The following is a 22201-nucleotide window of genomic DNA, read 5'->3' as shown; positions in this document are numbered from 1 at the left end:
GACAGAAACTTTAATTTGTCCATGATCCAATAGTTGGAAGTAATATTATATGTAAATGGTTATGTTGTATGAGCTTGTGTAAATTACTACTGATATATTGTCACATATGTGCGTGCCATGTTATTCTATATGTGTGGCATGTGTATTCATACCAATTTACCAATCAAAAAGTACAGCAGGATGGGACATAGGGAAAAAGAAAAAAAGGAGAATTTAAGATAGGAATGGGAAAAGGGAGTGAGGTGGGGGGGTGGGAAATAATTCTAATCATAAAAAGAAAAGAAACGATCACCAGTGTGTGCTCTGGATTACTGAGACAAACAGTGCAGTGATTATTAATAATTTAATCAGCTGAAAGTGTTTATGGAGCTATATCTAATCTAACCACCAATCAGTGAGAAAGAGAGAAAAAAAGAAAATTTGTACTCATCCGTTTAGAAGAGCCAGGGATTGGTGTTGGGGTGTATCCACGGTGATAACGGCCCTCGTTCCCTCTGCCATGAGCTTCCTCCGGATCTGGAACAGGACGCGGCGAAGGTCTAGGATCGCCCTGGGAAACTGGTCGTTCACGTTAAATGGCAGTCCCCGGCTCCTCACCTGCTCCTTCTGCTTAAAGTGTTCGAATTTTGCAACAATGGGTCTAGGTCTCTGGGCTTCTGGGCTTCTTCCTCCCAGGCGATGGACGCCATGAAACGTGATGGTCACCGCCAGATCTTCTGGGAGCTTCAGGTGCATTTCGATGAAACCTTGGATAGTCTCTTCCGGGTCTTCATCCGTCCGCTCCGGTATCCCGGAAAACAATAGATTATCCCTCATGCTGCTGGCCTGTAGGTCTAAGACGGCCTCTTTCATAAATGTATTTTCTTTTTTGAGCTGGTTCATTCCCTCTGTGAGGAAATTCACCGACTCTTTTAAATCCCGGTTCTCAGCCGCGAGCGCTTCCACCTGCCTCCGGCTGAATTCCAGGGAGCTTTGCAATGCTTGTATCTCCTTGTGAAGAACCTCAAGGAGGGACAGACGGGAGTCAAAGCTAGACAAATGGCTGTCGATGGACAGCAGGACGTCCGCGGTGGTGCCACCTGGAGGGGAGATGGCTCCAGGTGAATTTTCATCCCGGGGTCTCTTGGATGTAGAGGCGTTCGGGGTGGCTCTGTTTTGTTGACAACCCGGTTGAAACTCTCGTCCATAAACTCCGCAAGTGAATCCAAGGTTTCGTTTTGCTCCAGATTATTTGTATAACCTATAAAATAAGTTTTTGCTGATTTAATCTTAGATCACTTTTGCAAAGTATTTGCTGAGAACAGAAATGTTTTTCAGCTCGTCATTGAATCCTGCTGCCTCTTGGTTTTTCTCGCGATCTTAGCGCATCTTGCGAGATCTGTTTTTCTATTGGGTCCAAATCAGCATCGGTGGGCTCTCCATTTGCAGACCCTGCAGCTCTTGCGTAGGTCCTGGGTCTGGTCTCCATTCCGCAGATGACTAGATCATTCATGCGACTGTATTGCTCCAGATCAGCAACCCGAGACTCCAACACTGCTATTTTTTATCTTTTTCTGCATTTTGCTTTTGCAGACCCTTGATCTGTCCCATCATGTCAAATAGCTGTTTTTGTTGTTTAGCAATATTTGATAATTCTGCTGACATGAAGTTTAGTGATCGTTTAATCGCTAAACTTCATGTCAGCTCTTGCAGCTCTTGCATCTAAGCAGAGTGTGTGACAATCTGGCAGTGAGTGTGCAGGAGAGTGGAGCTTTTATGCTGTCCTGATAGCTGATGAGTTGCAGCTGGGAGAGGAGATGAATGGATGACTGACGAGGTGGGCGTGGCTAACAAGTTGGGCGTGGCTGGTAGATGGAGTGAGCAGGAGAGAGGGGAGTGGAAAACCACCGAAGGCTGGAGGACCAACCATGACACTCCTTACCTCCAGGGATACTATTGGGCAGCCCAACTAAGAGCAGTGTCATGTTGGTTTGAGCACCAGTCACCGTTGCACTGGATAAAGATGGAGGAATTCACAACTTCCCAAATCCCCTTATACCTCTACCTCACAGGTGTCAAACTGAATCCCAGAAGGGCCGGTGTCCTGCATGTTTTAGATGTTTCACTGCATTAACACACCTGATTCTAATTAATCATCGTCACCAGTTTGTCATCAAAGTCTGGATAGTTCTGTTGATGACACAGTCACTTGTATCATGGTGCAATGCAGCAGGGAAACATCTAAAACCAGGGACACCGGCCCTCGAGGACTGGAGTCAGACACCCCTGCTCTACCTCTATCCAACAAATGTACCTGCTCTGAAAAAACATACTGCAAAACTCTTTGTTAGAAACACACTGACTGTATGGCATGAGGTGTTAAGTTATCTTGGGGAAAATGCTCCTTTTAGCCGTGCCAAGTTAAGTAAGTAAGTACAAACAATAAACACAAGGTTCAATCTCTTACAATATAAATGCGTGATGAGAACATATATTACACCAGAGTTACTACCCCGCATTTACCCTGATACACCATCAAAAAGCAACTTCCTCTTTGTCACAAGCTTTGTATTTTTGATTGTTTCCCTGCAAGCTGGACTTTGAACGATAGCAGGAAGAAGATGGTGGTATTTTGTCTTCTAGAAGTCAAACATAAAATTGCAGAGAAACTTACATATGATGTTATAGGGAAATATAACACATTTGAGAAGATTTGGGGCTCTTTTTTGCAATTTATGGAGGGGGGAGATTTTATTGCAGCGTTGTCTACTGTTGTATTATATATTTTTTATTCTTATTTTCATATATGCAACTTTATGTTTATTTCTAATATGGTCACTGATCACATTTTGTATGGTGGGAGCGTTCTATAAGTACACAATGTGTTTCCATCTCTTTGTGTGTACATGTTGGCCACTCATTAGCGTTATCCTTTTCTTTTCCCTAACCGCACAATGAAAATCAGTCAGTTACCACAACAGTAAAATATACCACTTAAATCTCTACATTTGGAATATCTTCAAGTGCTTATTTGTACGTATTAATGTGCCTTGTTTGGTTTGGTTCTGTTTTTTGTCGTTGTACTGTAATTGAAAAAGTCAATAAAAATCTTTATCAAAAAAAATCAATGCAAACTTCCTCAATATCATGTCCAAATTGTGAGATAATACCTGGTTATTATGAGATAGTTTGATCACATGACTTTACCAGCTGTTTTTGAAAAAAAACCTATCTCTCTCTCTCTCTCTCTCTCTCTCTCTCTCTCTCTCTCTCTCTCTCTCTCTGTTTCTTACACACACACACACACACACACACACACACACACACACACACACACACACACACACACACACACACACACACGACCGCAGGCTTCTTGAAAGTCATGTGGTTTCCTGTACCTGTAAAGAGGAAGTGCAGCTCTGAGTCTCACTGAGGAAAGTATTCAGAGTTCAGACTCCATGTTGATGGACGGAGCTGCAGAGGAGACCAGGTTAGTGTTTGTTCTTTCTTCTTCTGCTGTTTAAATGTCATTTCTGTGGTTCTGGTTGGAGTCCTGCTGAGGTGTGAGTGAGATCTGAGATTTGGGTTCAGATGGAAACACATAACAGAAGTATAGAAGGTCATCATAAGGACAGACGTGTGTGTGCTGAACTTCCTGTTTCTGAACATTTCCTGTCCTCCTGGTTCCTGTTTTATCTACATTTTAACAGGTTGGTAAACCGTATTTATATGATGATTTCAGCCTCACAAAGTTGGATTTAATGTACATTCTTCTCAGAGGAGTTACTTTGGGTATTCTGCGAGTTAAAAAGACTTCAACCTTATTTCCGGGGTTTTTCTGCTGCCTGACGTCGTCTCCACAGACGGATGTGTAATGTTCTCAGAGGTTCTCTAAGCTCGAAATTACTGTTCAATTCAATTTTATTTATATAGCGTCTCTGAACCGTGATGGTTCTACGTAGGTAACAACATCCTTCCCTCCATCATTCCAGCTGTGGATTCAGGAAACTCATGTATCGTTCCTGCGTGGGTCCAACTATGTTAGTGGTGAACATTGTCATCAACGGTGGTTTTGGGAAACGCACCCCTGATCTCAGACTCACCTTCATGACTGGATCCAGAATAAACTCTGATGTTCTTGTGTAGAAAACTGAACACGAGCAGGTAACGTTCAGGCTGGTCTTTAGTGGGAATGAGTGAAGAAGTGGTTTCCTGGATGACTTCACCAGTCGTTCTTTGACTTTTTAATGAAACAGAACTTTTTCTTCTCCAGGTGAATACTCGGATTCACAGATTGGAATCAAATTAGAGGCGACTCTCAGTTTCAATTCTCTCTTATTGTCAGTATCAGTAAAACCTCTTTCTTCACCCTCGTGAGTTTTGACAAAGTCATTCAGGAAATGTTAGTGAAAGAATGTATTTCATGACTTAGTGGTGTTTTAATAAAGTTTCTGTCCACAGATTCAAAGATGGTCGGTGTTTCTGGTTCATGTCTCTGAATGACTGAAGTCCAGAAGATGGAGGATTTTGTGGAGAAAGAGCAGGAGAGACAAGAGTCTCCAGTATCCATCAGTGTCTCTATGAAGAGTGACCGGTCCAAAGATCAACCTCCAAACTTCAGTAAAGAACCTGGACCTTCAGGCACAAAGTAAGACAACTGTTGGTAACTGATTCTATGATTCATCATGACTTTATATTTTCTGTACGTGGTGGTTTATTTGAGGTTTTAGTTTCTTCAAACATCACGTACTCCTTCTTGTTCCTGTTTTTCCACCACGGAGTCTTCTGTGTTCCTCAACCACGTGGTCCTGCTGGTTCAGAGACCAGAGTTTGGTTCAGGATGAAACCAGCTCTCCAGATCCTACTGATACTAGTACTACTACTACTACTACTACTACTACTACTACTACTACTACTACTACTACTACTGCTACTACTACTACTACTACTACTACTACTACTGCTACTACTACTACTACTACTACTACTACTACTGCTACTACTACTACTACTACTACTACTACTACTGCTACTACTACTACTAATACTACTCCATGAGGATCCAGCACGGCTAAGTGCGGGTCGGACTGCCGTCAGTCCAGTTAGCCACAGGTGCTGCCATGTTAGTACTAATTCAATGTCTCCCAACCTGGGGTCCGCGCCCCCCCTGGGGGGGTGCCGGAGATCTCTTGGGGTGCACAAAACTTTGTCTGCTTTGAGGATATTCAGTTGTACAAATTATATTTGCGCATGTTAAATAAATAAAAAATCATAATAACACACCTAATGGAATACAGTAATCCAAGTCCGTATAAACCCATTTGCCATATTTCTGCGACTTAAGCGCATATAAACATCTTATTTTTTTTTAAATGTGCCGCGCGCCCAATGATGCAATGTGCCCATTGTATTATTGTAAAGGCTGAATTATGGTTCCGCGTTACACCAACGCAGGGCCTACGCATTGCGGTGCGCGGCAACCCGCACGTACGGCGTAGGCCCTGCGTCGATTTAACGCAGAACCATAATTCAGGCTTAAGGCAGATGTAGTTGAGGCCACCATTAGAAGTTAAAAGGGGAAGGGGGCCGCATGAATTGCCCATGATTGCCCGGAGGTGGCTCCGAGGCGGGACACCTGGGGCGGACGGGGAGACTCAGCCTCGCTACCAAGGAGACACGGCTCCCAGGGGAGCTGCGCCGCAGAGGTGGGCCCGAAGGAACGGAGGCATGGAGCCCGCCGACGTTTACTGTTGAAGGATTGTAGATGCGTTGGCTGACGTGTCTGCTGGACTACACTGTTGTTCGAGCTTTCGCAAAAGCCGGCATTGGAAAGTGACTCTGCTGCTCAGCATGGCCAGATAGCTGTGGGCTCGTGCCCGTCATAGCTGATCAGGCTCAGATGAAGCCCAACACGCTGAGTCCTGACAACTGATTAATGTAATAACTTAAACTAGAAAATTTCCTTGCAGAAATTTGGAGAGTGCCATGGCGGGCTGCTGGCCATTTGTGTACATTGCTGCATTTTTCAGCAATAAAGGTGAAGGACTCAAAACTAAGTCCGATGACACCACACACGACTCTCTATGTCAAACCATTCAAAAGTTACAGCATTTACTGGGGGTTATTTACTGTGTGTGTGTGTGTGTGTGTGTGTGTGTGTGTGTGTGTGTGTGTGTGTGTGTGTGTGTGTGGGGGGGGGGGGGGGCGCCACCATGAACCGGTAGGAACTGGTTCCCACCGGCTGAGGTCAAAAGTCAGGGGTCAGAGTTATTTTAGGCGTTTCCAGTTTTCAGGTGACAGCATAGATATATATAAAGGCTAGATGACTCGCCCGCGCTGCTGCCAATGCAGAGCGACGTCGTCACATGGCGGCCATCTTGCATCAGTAGCTCGCTCACTCATAACATTGTGTTTAATGGTGCATGTACTGCTTAAACAACCTTAACTTGCTCAATTTTCAACAGATTTTCAAACAGTTTGGTTTGTTATGAACGTCAGAGATGACACTGCATACTTGTGAATAATTATAAACATTGACAAACGTACTTTTATATGAAAATAACAAGAAACAGGTAGCTATGACATGGTATTTATAATAAATCAATATTTTTATAGTATTCTTAGTAATATTTATATTTACATTATAACATTTATCCATATATATATTTTTACCTTATAACATATATATATATATATATATATATATATATATATATATATATATATATATATATATATATATATATATTTTATTACATTATAACATGTATTTATATGATATAAATGTATATATAAATATATATATATATATATATATATTTTATTACATTATAACATGTATTTATATGATATAAATATATATATAAATATATATATATATATATATATATATATATATATATATATATATATATATATATATATATATATATATATATATATATTATGACATTATTACAGGCGTATATATTTTAACCTCTCTCTCTATATATATATATATATATATATATATATATATATATATATATATATATATATATATATATATATATATATATATTGCCCTTTGAAAAGGACTGCTTTGTTGAGCTTCTGTCTTATATTGCCACTCTGTAAGCTAAGCGTTGTCGATTTCGCTATGTGGTGCAGCCTTACCTTAAAAAACAGGGACACTACTAATGTCACTAGTGTATGGTGATGATTATCAATGCCGTACTGTGTGTCACCGATGTGTTCCACCAGCAAAAACACATATGAACCTCTCCTCTTCTGGACGATGTAGAGGACTCTATCAGCCTGATGGGCTGTGATCTCCTGACTGATGCCTGGCGAAGGACCCACTCTGCTGCCCTGACCACCTTCACTCTGCTGCCCTGACGACCTTCACTCTGCTGCCCTGACGACCTTCACTCTGCTGCCCTGACGACCTTCACTCTGCTGCCCTGATGACCTTCACTCTGCTGCCCTGATGACCTTCACTCTGCTGCCCTGACCACTTTCACTGTGCCTTCACATGAGATGAGAAGGCCACCATTATTTTTCAGGGGCAGCGGATGGTAGCTCTTGTCCTTGCTGGCAGATGCAGCATCCGTCACCAGGACCAGACAGACCTCACAGGACAGCTTCTTTAAAATCTGTCGCACAACGAATCCTGTAATTAGAGGTAGATTGGTTAATAATACAAAAACGTATCATAATTAATGAGCATGGTGAATTAGGTGGACTTTTTTTTTGGACTATCGTCTGATTAATCGGCCATTGATATCCCCTAAATTTGTGTTTAGGGGATGCAGTGATGCAAATGATGCGTGAACAATGAGGCTCAGAACAGAGCTAATTTTTCAAAACCAATCCACTTCATAAGTTTGTAATGATTTGTTCAGAACACAAACAATAGAGGAAGAGACAGAACGTGAATAAAGCAGTTAAGGTGCAGCAGAGATCGACTGTGATGCAGAGTTCAAGGTGAATAACACAAACCTTGACTGATGCATTTGAGTGGATGACTGAAGCAGCCGTCTGTACATAGAGTGTTATCGCTTCACAACAAGACTTCAGAAGCTGTTACTTGGACCTGTCAACCAATCACAGTCAAGTATCTGCAGACCAATCCTCTTTTCTCTCCATTTCTGCAGCAGTCAGCTTCAAACACATGACGATGTGACATCCGAGGACCAGGATGACTCCTGGAGTGACAACCTTAATGTAAGTCAAACTGCTTCCAGTTTGATTTCCTAATTTGACCACCAGAGGCTCCAGAAGTGAGGCAGTCTCGTAGTCTGTAGAGGAAGAACCGGACAAACGCTCTGACAAAGCTGAAGTAGAGCAGCTAACGTCTGACAGGCTGTTAGAAACGTGTACCGCCGTAGACGGGGCGGATGTGAAGGTAGCAGAGGTTGCTCAAGTGTTCAGTGATCCAGTGTGGACCTTGATCCAGTTTCTGAACCTCAAACAGGTCTGTCCCCCCGAAGATCTCCGCTTAACCCTTTCTTATTCAGGAGGTGGAGACGCAACAAAGAGCTGTTAGTGCAAGCGATGCATCTCCGGATCAGAGCTCTTGAAAAGAGTTGACCCGTGTCCATAGCTACATCACCTAAAAAAGTACACATGTTGACGTCAGTAATCACACCACGTTAGTTCCTTCGTTTCGGTGTTGCAGGCCTATGAACTTGTCCCTGAAGCAAATGGACAAGGTTTTAGAAACTTGATTCTAACGTATAAAAATGTGTTTCCTTTGAAAGTTACACAATCCCCAACTGCTGAACGGAGATGCACGTTGAAATTGTTGCTTACGTGAAGACTGTGAGTGTTTTCATTGCCATGAGCAAAGACACCTGATTGCAGCAAGCCTTGTTCTAATAAGAAAAGAGAAAAGATCTCGGATCCCTGGTGGTGTGGGATCTGTTTGTTTCAGACATGTCCACATCAGACACACTAACCTTTGAGAAGCTCAGACCGTCAGAGCCAGCAGGTCTAGCTCCGCCCCCTATTGTGTTTGCTCTCTGTTACATGCATCGTCGCCCAGAGTTGCCCAGGTCTTTAGTCCCTTTGTCCTGGGGGTTGTCCACATGTCCTGAGGGTTGTCCTGAGGGTTGTCCACATGTCCTGAGGGTTGTCCACATGTCCTGAGGATTGTCCTGAGGGTTGTCCACATGTCCTGAGGGTTGTCCTGAGGGTTGTCCACATGTCCTGAGGATTGTCCACATGTCCTCAGGGTTGTCCTGAGGGTTGTCCTGAGGGTTGTCCTGAGGGTTGTCCACATGTTCTGAGGGTTGTCCACATGTCCTGAGGATTGTCCTGAGGGTTGTCCACATGTCCTGAGGGTTGTCCACATGTCCTGAGGATTGTCCTGAGGGTTGTCCACATGTCCTGAGGGTTGTCCACATGTCCTCATGATTGTCCACATGTCCTGAGGGTTGTCCACATGGATGTTAAAATCAGCAACAATGATTACACGGTTAAATCAACACAGATTACAGACAGCAGTTCACTGAAATCATCAGAGAAGTTTCACAGTATTTGCATCAAACATCGAGTCCTTGTCACTTCGAGTCTTGGGGGAACAATTTCATCAGACTTTAAACATCTAAAACATCTAAAACATGCAGGGCAGCGACCCTTGAGGGCCAGAGTTGGGAAACACTCGTCTGTAACCCATTTTCAGATTTCTGGATGTTCCTGAGTTTGTTCAAGTCCATCTGATTCTCTGTCAGGAATTCAGATTTTAAGTCTTCATTTATCATGATTTCTCTCTTTAAAGGAGGTAAAATTCTGGTTGAAGGACACGTTGGAGGATTTGGACTCCAGTGGGCTGAAGAAATTCCAGTGGAACCTGGTGAATGCAGATGAATCAAAGCATGGTTTCAAACCGATCAAACTGAGTCATCTGGAGCATGCGGACAGATTGAAGACAGTAGATCTGATGGTGCAGAGGTTCTCCTCAACGACCAGAGTGGTGGCCGAGACGATTTTAAAGATGATGAAATGTGATAAAGGTATGTTGTAGAGAAGTAAAAAACACAAAACCATCTTACTATGAACATTTTATCCTGTTTAAACAATAGATGATAATAATATGTTTCATTTAATTCCAGTCTCTCCAGCTGGTGCAACAGGTAAATGGTCCCGGTCAGTCGCATTGATTCACTTCACAAAAACTCTCCTGGTAAACGGGTGTGTTTCCCTCCCGTCAGGATGCTCTCGATGGAACCTCTGTAGATAGATAGATAGATAGATAGATAGATAGATAGATAGATAGATAGATAGATAGATAGATAGATAGATAGATAGATAGATAGATAGATAGATAGATAGATAGATAGATAGATAGATAGATAGATAGATAGATAGATAGATAGATAGATAGATTCAACTTTAATAATCCCCAAAGGGGAAACTTGACCTGAGAAGACCTGTAGAAGCTGCTCCTGATGGGGCTCTGGCTTTCCTCAGTTTAAGGAGGAAGTTCGTGGCCAGTGATGCCGTGTTGGTGACCAAGGAGAGGTGACGTGCACACCCAGGAACTTGGTGCTGCACCATTGATAGAAACAAGAGCATGCTGGGAGTGAGCTCTCCTGAAGTCCACAACAATCTCTTTTCTCCACATTCAGACATATTTTTGTGTATGCACTACATGGTAACCTCACTCCGTTAGTCTGGTCCACATGGTGGCTAACCTCACTCCTGTAGTCCGTCTGGTCCACATGGTGGCTAACCTCACTCCTGTAGTCTGGTCCATATGGTGGCTAACCTCACTCCTGTAGTCCGTCTCGTCCCCGTTGCTGATGAAACCCACCACAGTCGTGTCATCTGCAAACTTGATGAGTAGGTTGGAGTTGTATCTCGCTGTGCAGTCATGGTTCAGCAGTGTGAAGACGAGGGGACTGAAAACACATCCTTGGGGCGCCCCCGTGTTCACAGTGACAGTGCTGGATGTGTTGCTGGCGACCCGTACTGCCTGTGGTCTCCTGGTCAGGAAGTCCAGGAGCCCGTTGCAGAGTGAGGTGCCAGAGTGAGTCCCAGCCGGTCCAGTTTGTAGTCTGACATAGTGTAATTTGTTGTCCATTGAGTGTACGTTGGCCAAAACGATGGTCGGAACTCGCGGCTGTATGTGCACCTTTGACTTTGTAGACGCGATAAGGACGGACAGGAACACTCAAACAAAACTTTGACAAACAAAGGAAAACACATATTCAGTACGAACTTTCCACATTTGTTCTTCAACATTTGGTTCGGTCGGTCGGTTTCTCCAACTACTTGGGTTAAGAAGCTGACAAATAATAATAATAATAATAATGATGACTTGGTTTTATATAGCGCCCTTCAAGGCACCCAGAGCGCTTTACAGAGATCATTATTCATTCATACACATCCTCACTGGTGGTGGTAAACTACGTTTGTAGCCACAGCTGCCCTGGGGCAGACTGACAGAAGCGTGGCTGCCATATCGCGCCAAACGGCCCCTCCGACCACCACCAACATTCACACACATTCACACAGATCTTTGTTTTCTTTTTTTTCCTTTTCACGTAACAAGTTGGACAGTAGTGCAGCAACTTAGAAGAAACTATTTGGAGTGGAGAAGATCCTTTTCTCTGGAAAGACAAGGGAATTATCGCTTGTTTCCAGCCCACCAGCTCCATCTCCAGCATCTATCTACTCGTGTATTTACCATTCCTCCTCTATATGTGTCCAAACCATCTCCCTCTTTCTTCCCTTACTTGATCTCCACGATTTTGGACTATAAACACATCTACCATATGTTAATCAAATGCTGACGGAGCTGCACAGCTGTCAGGGATGTCCATATGTTATTTGGGTAGCGACACCTGAAACGGCGATGCTGAGACAGATTTGACCAGTTTTTATATACATTTATATTAACACCAACCTAAACATTTCTGCAGACAAGTCTCTGGTCACACCTGGCTTAAGAAGGTGTCTAAGAACACAATTAAGGATCTGAGGTGTTCATCCATCCTCCAGACTTCTGAGATACAAACCTGATGTGCTCTGATAGCAACTGTGGGGACCAATTCCACTCCAAGTCTTAAACCTGGACTTTCCACTTCAACCCACAACCCATCAGGGCTCTACTGCTAACATTCTGGTACTAGAAACCCAGATGTTCTTGTCACTTCCACGTCCTGAAAATTCAGAGGTGTTTTAAAAGCGATCTACTCAATTATTGGACAGCTCGTCGTAAAGTTACAGCAGATCAGGGGATGCTCAGATCTTGATTGTTTTTAGAATTAAGTTGTTGAGTGAAGTTCATAAAACACTAAATCCCTGTCTTTATGTTCTTTCATGAAGGTACTTTTGCTGAAGTTTGTAAAAAGCGGCTGAAGTCTAAGCTGCAGAAGAAGTACCAGGATGTGTCTGAGGGGATTGCTAGAGCAGGAGAGACAACCCTTCTGGAGCAGATCTACACGGAGCTCTACATCACAGAGGGAGGGACCGGAGAGGTCAACGAAGAACATGAAGTCAGACAGATTGAAGCAGCTTCCAGGAAGCCAGACAGAGCAGAAACAACCATCAGACAGGAAGACATCTTTAAACTCCCACCTGGAAGAGATAAAAAAATCAGAACAGTCATGACAAAGGGAGTTGCAGGCATCGGGAAAACAGTCCTGACACAGAAGTTCAGTCTGGACTGGGCTGAAGGCAGAACCAACCAGGACATCCAGTTCCTGCTTCCATTCACCTTCAGACAGCTGAATGTGCTGAAAGAGAGAAAGTTCAGCTTGGTGGACTTTGTTCATCGCCTCTTCTCTGAAACCAAAGGAATCTGCAACTTTGAAGAGTTCCAGGTCGTGTTCATCTTTGACGGTCTGGATGAGAGTCGACTTCCTCTGGACTTCCAGAACCATGAGGACCTGACTGATGTTACAGAGTCCACCTCAGTGGACGTGCTGCTGACAAACCTCATCAGGGGGAACCTGCTTCCTTCTGCTCGTCTCTGGATCACCACACGACCCGCAGCAGCCAATCAGATCCCTCCTGAGTGTGTCTCCATGGTGACGGAGGTCAGAGGGTTCAATAACCGACAGAAGGAGGAATATTTCAGGAAGAGGATCAGAGAAGAGGAGCAGACCAGCAGGATCATCTCCCACATCAAGACATCACGGAGCCTCCACATCATGTGCCACATCCCAGTCTTCTGCTGGATCACTGCTTCGGTCCTGGAGAACGTCCTGGAGAACGTCCTGGAGAACGTCCTGGAAACCAGAGAGGGAGGGGAGCTGCCCAAGACCCTGACTGAGATGTACATCCACTTCCTGGTGGTCCAGGCCAAACTGAAGAAGGCCAAGTATGACGGAGGAACTGTGACAGATCCACACTGGAGTCCAGAGAGCAGGAAGATGGTGGAGTCCCTGGGAAAACTGGCTTTTGAGCAGCTGCAGAAAGGAAACCTGATCTTCTATGAATCAGACCTGAAAGAGTGTGGCATCGATGTCACAGAGGCTTCAGTGTACTCAGGAGTGTTCACCCAGATCTTTAGAGAGGAAAGCCACATGTACCAGAACCAGGTCTTCTGCTTCATCCATCTGAGTGTCCAGGAGTTTCTGGCTGCTCTTCATGTCCATCAGACCTTCATCAACTCTGGAGTCAACCTGCTGGAGGAACAGAGAAAAACCTCAACATGGTTTAAAAAAAAAGCAGAGACGGACCTCCATCAGATTGCTGTGGACAAGGCCTTACAGAGTCCCAACGGACACCTGGACTTGTTCCTCCGCTTCCTCCTGGGTCTTTCACTGGAGACCAATCAGAACCTCCTACGAGGTCTGATGGAACCAGAACAAAGAAGTTCACAGAACAATCAGAAAATAGTTAAATACATCAAGAAGAAGATCAGTAAGGATCTGTCTGCAGAGAGAAGCATCAACCTGTTCCATTGTCTGAATGAACTGAACGATGGTTCTCTGGTGGAGGAGGTCCAACGGTACCTGGGGTCAGGACCTCTCTCCACAGATAAACTGTCTCCTGCTCAGTGGTCGGCTCTGGTCTTCATCTTACTGTCATCAGGAGATCTGGAGGTGTTTGACCTGAAGAAGTTCACAGGTTCAGAGGAGGCTCTACGGAGGCTGCTGCCGGTGGTCAAAGCCTCCAAGAAAGCTGTGTAAGGACGAACATGGACACATCTGTTTTAGTTACAATCACATGTTCTTGGAGGAAACCAGTTAAATTCACTGTTCAACTAAGTTCAGGTTCATGTGGGACCAGTTCTCCTCAATGATTCATCACAGGAAACTTTACATGTAGAGAAAATAAATGCAGCGATCACTTTGATCAATACTTATTCATTATTAGTTGAAATAATCAGTATTCATTGATATTATATCATTTATTTATTTGTTAAATGACATAATCTACTTTTAAATGACCTCATGATCTCTCTTTAATCTCCTCTGCAGGTTGAGTTGCTGTAAACTCTCAGGGAACATCTGTGCACTTCTATCCTCAGTTCTCAGCTCTCAGTCCTCCAGTCTGACAGAACTGGACCTGAACAACAACCCCCTGCAGGATTCTGGACTGAAGAAGGTGTGTCCTGGACTGGAGAGTCCACACTGTCACCTGGAGTCTCTCAGGTCAGAATCCACCAAGTGTTCAACTGGTGACCGTTACAACTGATTGTTTGGTTGTTTTATTAGATCCCCGTTAGCTGCTGATCTTTCACAGTAGTTTATCTGGGGTCTCATCAGAATCCTCAGCTGAACCTCAACATTATCATTAATTAAAATACATAAACATACATGCTCACAACTCAGAGACAACAGACACTAGGACACCTCCTAAAAGTAAAAGAAACAACATTATAATCAGCACAATGGCATTATGACTCTACATTTCCTGTTTTGAAAGTCAGGATTTACATTTTTTCATCACACTCTCAAACACAATATTGAGAAAAATCAAATGAATAGCTCAATTTAAAAAGAATACATTTTTTTCCATTTTTCAACAACACAACAACTTTCTGGACAGTGTGAGATAGAACAAATTCAAAACTCATCTACCAGAGCTGCCACCAGAGGAGATTGTAGAGTTGCACATAGGAAAAGTGCCTTTGGGCTGTCGAGCAGCTTGTACATGGAACACTATACCCGTACATCTAAGAAACATCACATCTCTTCATTCATTCTCTAAAAACATAAAACAGTGGTTACTAGACAATCAAACATGCTGTCATAATCTGGTATAGGGCTCAGTTTATTGTTTTTATACCTGTTTGTGTTTATGTGCTTTTATGTGAGCTAATGTGTTTGTGTGCTATAATTCTTTTATGTTGTCTGTCACTATTCGGAGTGTCATGGTTTTACTAATTGTTTGTACTCTGTGTTTTAAGGTTTTAGTGTATGTTTTTACATATGCCATCAACCTGCCAGGGACTGCAGATGTAAATTAGCCTGTATGGCTAAATCTGGCTCATTTACATGATGAACTCATGTCAATCAATGTGCGTTGTCCCTTTTAAATAAATAAATAAATAAATAAATAAATAAACAAACAATCATGTGTAGTTCACATTTATCACCCCCCACCCCCTTCAGCAAAACTACACACACAAACACAAAATAAATAGAGGAAAAGGAAATAGTATCAACACAATAAACAGATGTATAGCTCAATTCATAACAGTCCATTTATTCTCCTGAGTAAACAAAAATAACTTGAGTTTATTCTCAAAGGTTATCGTATTATCTAAACTCCAAAGGTCTGGAGCCTCATCTATAAAGCTTGTTTGCGCACAAAAAGCGCCTGAAAGATGCGCAAGCCACCTTTTACGCAAAGGCTGGGATCTAAAAAGAAAAAACTAACCGAAAAATCTGCGTATCTTTACGGCAACCCTGACCCTCCCGTGAGAATTTACTTAAGACACGGGGAACTGGCGAGGCAGGCTGTGAGTTGGTAAAATGAAGCCAGATTCATGTCATACTCTTAATAATGTCATCACATATCAGACTTATAATTTAAAAGCGCTGACCGTGTCCTCCGTGTTTGAAGCTCAGCGTCAATCAGGACCATTAATGGAGCAGGCGGGGGGGGGGCATAAGGATAAAGTTTTTAAATAAATTAAAATTAAAGCAATAGTCTCTTCTCCCCGTGTGTGTCTGCCTGTCATGCACAGGTACGTGCACGCATGTTGTGTTTACTTTTAAGCCAGATTTATGGTTCTGCGTCACACCAACGCAGAGCCTACGCCGTAGGGTCCGGCGTAGGCTGCGCGTCGCCGCGTACCCTACGCCGTAGGCTCTGTGTTGGTGTAACGCGGAAACATAAATCAGCCTTGAGCAGCTCTGAGGGGAGACGGGAGGGAGGAGGGGGAGCGGGGGCTGCCGGGCCGCCATCTCGTCTTCGCACAGGGTGTCTTGATGAGCTTACCGTTAGTTTTTAAACTGTAAAAAGTGGGGGGGACAAATACATGATTTTGAAAAGTGTGGGGGGGGGGCATGTCCCCCCTGTCCTCAATGGAAATTGCGTTGTGGCACTAACGGGCAGCAACGGCGTGCTGCCACTCACTCGCTTTATTGTATACTATTTATATACTTTTTCTACATTTACTGTGACCACCAAATAATGTGGTTTTCCTGTCCTCCATATCATCCACAACATCTAAATCTAAGTCTCCGTGAAAGTCAGTGTTTTCAGTCTTAGGGCCTGATTTACTAAAGGTTTGCGTGTGTAAAAACCTGTGCAAACTTGACAGCAACCGCAAACCAAGGTGCAAGCTGATCTACTAACAGCGTGCAAAGAATAGCGTGCGCAAAATAACACGCGCTATTCATTTAGTACTTTTGCCCTGATGAATAATCAATATGGGGCGTACCCGGCAGAACGCGCTAAATACTGGGAGGGGAAAATGCAAATTGGTCCATTTACCACGCGCAATGAGATTTACCAAGCCTGAAAGTTTTTGCAGGGATTGTGATTGCGTGTCTTTATTTAATACGTTCGAAAGGAAGGTGCTAATCTGCACAGCATTACTATTGTGGTGAGGATTCTCCACATGCAAAAGGAGAAATATTTTATTTGAATGTTAAATCGAGTATTATTCAGCAAAAGGTTGCCACAGGAGGCACATTCATTTTTTTTATTTGTGATAATAAATAAATCACGTGTTTTCATGGAGAAAAAAGTGTTTCTTATTGTGCGCCAATGACGTGATCTACTAGTTTGCATTATTCGTTTTGGAATACTCAATTTAGATATATACTGCATGGGATTTGGACTCAGAATAATGGCTATAATTGCCACGGCATGCCACGGTCAGCTTTAGACAATTGTCTCGAGCTGACCGGAGCATCAAGACTGGAGAGATGATTAAAAATGATGTCCGAGCTGTCATGTTAGTCGATGTCCAAAATAACACTGAAAAGCTTGTCTGATTACGCTTTTAGTTGTCATCCATCTATTCAATACACGTAACTGACATTGATGTATTCACAGTGATTCATTATCAGCTGTAAATGCTTGTGTACAGCCATTATTCTGAGTCCAAATCCCATGCAGTATATATCTAAATTGAGTATTCCAAAACGAATAATGCAAACTACAGATCACGTCATTGGCACCCCAGGATACAGCTTTGCCACCGAGGTGGCAAAGCGCTCTCTGCTCTGTGCGCTCTGTGTGCTCTGTGCGCTCTGAATTTGGGCACACCATAGGTCTGGGTAATGTACTCGCAAATATCCAGTGTAACAGTCTTTGTGAGGAAATATCTATTCTTCTCTTTGCCACCTCCAAAACAGACAAACAGTTGTTGCGTCCCTCTCATGGAAGGTGCGCTCCTAAACCTGAATCGCGCAAACCCGAAGCGCATGATGAGATGAGGTATCTCCTCCTCCTCCATTTGCACAAATTGATTAAACCAAAACAAACTAAGCAAACGTAATAGTTATTACATTTGTGGGAAATTGCGTGTTACGTTTGTAGTAGGCAGCGACTATTACGTTTGTGGGAAATGTATTACATTTGCAGGATTATTACATTAAAAACTGCATATTTTTATTATGTTTGTGGTTTATTACGTTTGCGGGCATTATTACATTGGCGGGCGTTACAAGCCTGCTTATTATGTTGTCTTCCATAATATTTGTAAATATATATAATATAAACTCCTAAGTATGTGTTTGTGTGAGTGTGTATATATAAATATATTGAAGTGTCAGTGTGTTGTTTTTTTTCTTTGTCTACTTATCATTGAATATACGAATATTTCACGGCAGGGGTGCTGAATACGGCACAACAATTTGCCTCTTCCACTAATATCTCTAACTCCAATAATATCTCTAACTCCAACTTGTCAAATTTCATTTTGCGCTTGTGACTGTGCTTTCCATCCAGACTCTCCATGGCGCAAAGTTTGCGCTCGCAAACCGTAGGACACGCAACACCTCATTTAAATACTGAGGTTTGCACCTGTTATCAATTGCGCACGCAATCTTAGTTGATCACCCGCAAACCACGCAACAACAGCACGCGCAAACTTTTTCAGTGCACACGCAATTTAGTACTCTTTATTTAGGATCTTAGTAAATCAGGCCCTTAGTCCTCCTGGATCTCAGCGCTGCTTTCAACACAATCAACAAGAACATCTTGATAGACAGGTTGAAGAACTGGGTGGGACTTTCTAGCACAGCTCTAACCTGGTTTCAGTCCTATCTAAAAGACAAAGAATATTTTGTGTCTTTAGGTAACTACTTATCAGAGTTAACACAAATAACATGTGGAGTTCCTCAAGGTTCAGTTCTGGGGTCTCTTTTGTTTAATATGTACATGCTCTCACTTGCTCAAATGATGAAAAAGAACAAAATGTGCTCCCATGACTATGCAGATGACACCCCAATCTATATAATCACCTCACCTAGAGACTATAATCAGATACATTAGATAAAAACAGAAATAATCGCGTTTGGAACCAAGTAAATCAGATTAAATGTGGACATTCAGCTTCAAGTAGTGAAGCTAAAAACCAAATATCCAACCCAGAAATCAGGGAGTGGTTCTGACTCAGACCTGAACAGCCACATTAAGACAGTAGTGAAGTCAGTTATCACTTAACAGCTTCCATGTTCCATCACAGCGGCCAAACAAACCGTAACCACAGCTGCTACACATGACGCCGGTGACGTTTCTGTCCATAATGAGACGTTCTGAAGCCTAAATGTCCGTTTCTCTCCCTTTACAAGCAAATCTCCACTTTGGCCGGAGTTTTCAGGAATGATGGTTTTTGGAGACTTTGAGCTTCGTTTTGGTGTAAACGAACGGCTAAAACTCATGAAAACAGCAGCGTTGTTGCTGCGTGTAAACGAGGCCTCAGACCTGGACAGGTTGGACTGACGGCTACAGGTGGAGCGTCAAAGTGATCGTCCTGACAGGAAGTGTCTTAGATCCTCCCGTGTGGGTTTAATTCAGAAATGTCCTTTAATCAAGCAGATCATTAGTTGTTCAAGCAAAGACTTTTCCAGTGCAAGCGATACAGAACCTGATGTTTAGTTTCACACAGACTTCAGAATCTGTTGAATTAGTCTGATAAATTTACAGAATTCAATCATTCCTATCTTTAACTAAAAGTAAGATATTAACTGATAAACTCAGATGTAACAGAATTATTAGGTGTTTGCAAGTTAATTCAGATTATAAATGACACATTACTAAAAGTAAAGTATTTTAATATGTTCTGCTCTCAGAAAACATGATTTTAACTCTTTATAACATACAAGGATCATTATGATAAAAAGCTCAGGAATCCTGCATAAATGATATAAAACTGGACACATGATATAAAGTCCAGCAGTTCTCCACAGATCCATTCTGGTGTTAATAATTGTTGCTAGATCAGCTTCTGATCTCTAAACTGCTGCTTTGAACAATATTTGAACATCAACACTAATCAAAAGGATTGGTGTGTGTGTTGGTGTTTTCATCTTAATCTAGTGTCAGACTTGGACCAGAAAAGCTCAGGATGTTCAGTAAAGGTGAACATGTCAGAGGAACAACCAGGAACCCACATCATGGATGTAACAAAACTGTAAAACCTGTTTTATAAAGTCCAGATACGGTGGTGACCCACATGGACCTGATGACAACGTTGATATTTGAAGAAACACTTCTCTGATGAGACTGGAACATGTTTTACTTTCTGTTCAGGTTGGTGGGCTGCGATCTGTCAAAGATCAGCTGTTCTTCTCTGGTCTCAGCTCTGAAGTCCAACCCCTCCCATCTGAAACTTCTGGACCTGAGTCACAACGACCTGCAGGATTCAGGAGTGAAACATCTGAGTGGATTTCTGGAGAGTCCAGACTGCAGACTGGAGACTCTGGGGTCAGACATGTTTTAGTTGTGTGTTCAGATGAATCTGATGTGAAAGTTGTGTTGACACTAACCTGCAGACATCAGGCTGATCTTCTACTGATCCACACTGACCATCTGACTGCTCTGAGTTCTTCTTCTCTGCTTTAGTTTCATCTTAAACTTCCTCTTCTGATTCATTACATAAAACTAAACATGTGAATGTGTCAGACAGGAACAAATGAAGAACCAGAGATGTGTCTGAACCTGGAATAAAACATCTGAACAAACATGAATTAACTTTACAGCTAATACGTTCAGAAATGTCATCCAGATGTTAATAAACTGAGAGAGTCTGACAGACAATAGTGGACAGACTGAATGTGTAGTCGTCCAATATATGAGTTATAGAGCTCATTTACTAAATAACTTCTTACTGTGGCTGAAATCAGTCAAACCAACATTGGCTTCCTTTGACTAACATTAAATTTTATTTTAACAAATACAAATTTACCAAATATGAAACTGTAAACATGAAAAACATATTTTTCTATGTTTTTTTAATATTATTCCTCAATATATCTGTTACGATCATTTCATCCAGGTGACATCAAGACATAAGGTGCAACAAATAACGTCTTTTTATGGTTTTCAGTGTGTAAAACTAAATAAAAAATACATGTGTTGAAGTTAGTAAACTGAAATAAAGCTGCTGTCTAGACGATGAGTTTCCTTCATCAGCAACAAAACATCCAACAAGAACATCAGAAACTTTGTGTTGAAACTATGTCGTCACTCAATCAACTTTTTCAGAGAAAATGTTTGAAAAAACTCCTAAACAGACAAATATGTACTGATTGATGAAGAAATGTCTCCTTAAAAACATGGAAATGATGAATATTGTTCATTTATTCATCATTAATGGAAGAAAACATTTTAACTAATTCAAATTTTTAATGCATTCAAATGCATTGATCACAGTAAAAAGTGGATGTGCCACAATTTAATTCAGTTAATTAAAGATAAAAACAGAAATAATCGCGTTTGGAACCAAGTAAATAAGATTAAACGTGGGCATTCAGCTTCAAGTAGTGAAGCTAAAAACCAAATATCCAACCCAGAAGTCAGGGAGTGGTTCTGACTCAGACCTGAACAGCCACATTAAGACAGTAGTGAAGTCAGTTATCACTTAACAGCTTCCATCATGATCACAGCGGCCAAACAAACCGTAACCACAGCTGCTACACATGACGCTGGTGACGTTTCTGTCCATAATGCAACCTGATCTCACAAAAATCCGTGAAATGCCTACGACCTCTTACCACTATTTTCTGTGGTCCCAACACGGAAAATGGTATAATTCCGTGTGAGCACCACGGATATTGTACCATGCAAAGTCAATGGGATCCGTGGTCGTGATATATACACGGATTATGACATTATTATTATTTATATATTATTCTTTGTTATAGTGGCTAAATTATGCGTTTTTGTCACGCAAGGTACTGTTTTTTACTGTCCGTTTTTAAAAACACGTTTTTAACGCTGTTTTAGCAGTGTTTTATTGAGGTTTTAATGGGAGCACCGCGGATATAGTACTATGCAAAGGCAATGGGTTCCGTGGTCGTGATATATACACGGATTATGACATTATTATTATTTATATATTATTCTTTGTTATAGTGGCTAAATTATGCGTTTTTGTCGCGCAAGGTACTGTTTTTTACTGTCAGTTTGTAAAAGCACGTTTTTAACGCTGTTTTAAGAAGAAACAGGCGATATTTAAAGTTTCTCCCATTTCGTCAACCACAGGGGATTCCCTGGGCGTCCCCTCTACGTCATAGAGTGACGAGGGGGGATCCTGATCACGTGACAGATGCCCACGAATTAATTTTTTTTTAAATTTTTATGGCTAATAATAATAATA

General features: G+C 42.2%; 1 pseudogene; it reads left to right on the top strand.

Moving 5' to 3' along the window:
• The first annotated feature begins 3421 nt into the window (after positions 1-3421).
• Positions 3422-22201, top strand: part of LOC133419834 (NACHT, LRR and PYD domains-containing protein 3-like) — a 54485-nt pseudogene continuing 35705 nt past the window's right edge.

The sequence above is a fragment of the Cololabis saira genome, chromosome 19 (genome assembly GCF_033807715.1).
Source record: "Cololabis saira isolate AMF1-May2022 chromosome 19, fColSai1.1, whole genome shotgun sequence".
NCBI classification, from domain to species: domain Eukaryota; kingdom Metazoa; phylum Chordata; class Actinopteri; order Beloniformes; family Belonidae; genus Cololabis; species Cololabis saira.
Note: the sequence above shows the minus strand (reverse complement) of the source record. Positions and strands in the feature narration are given on the sequence as shown.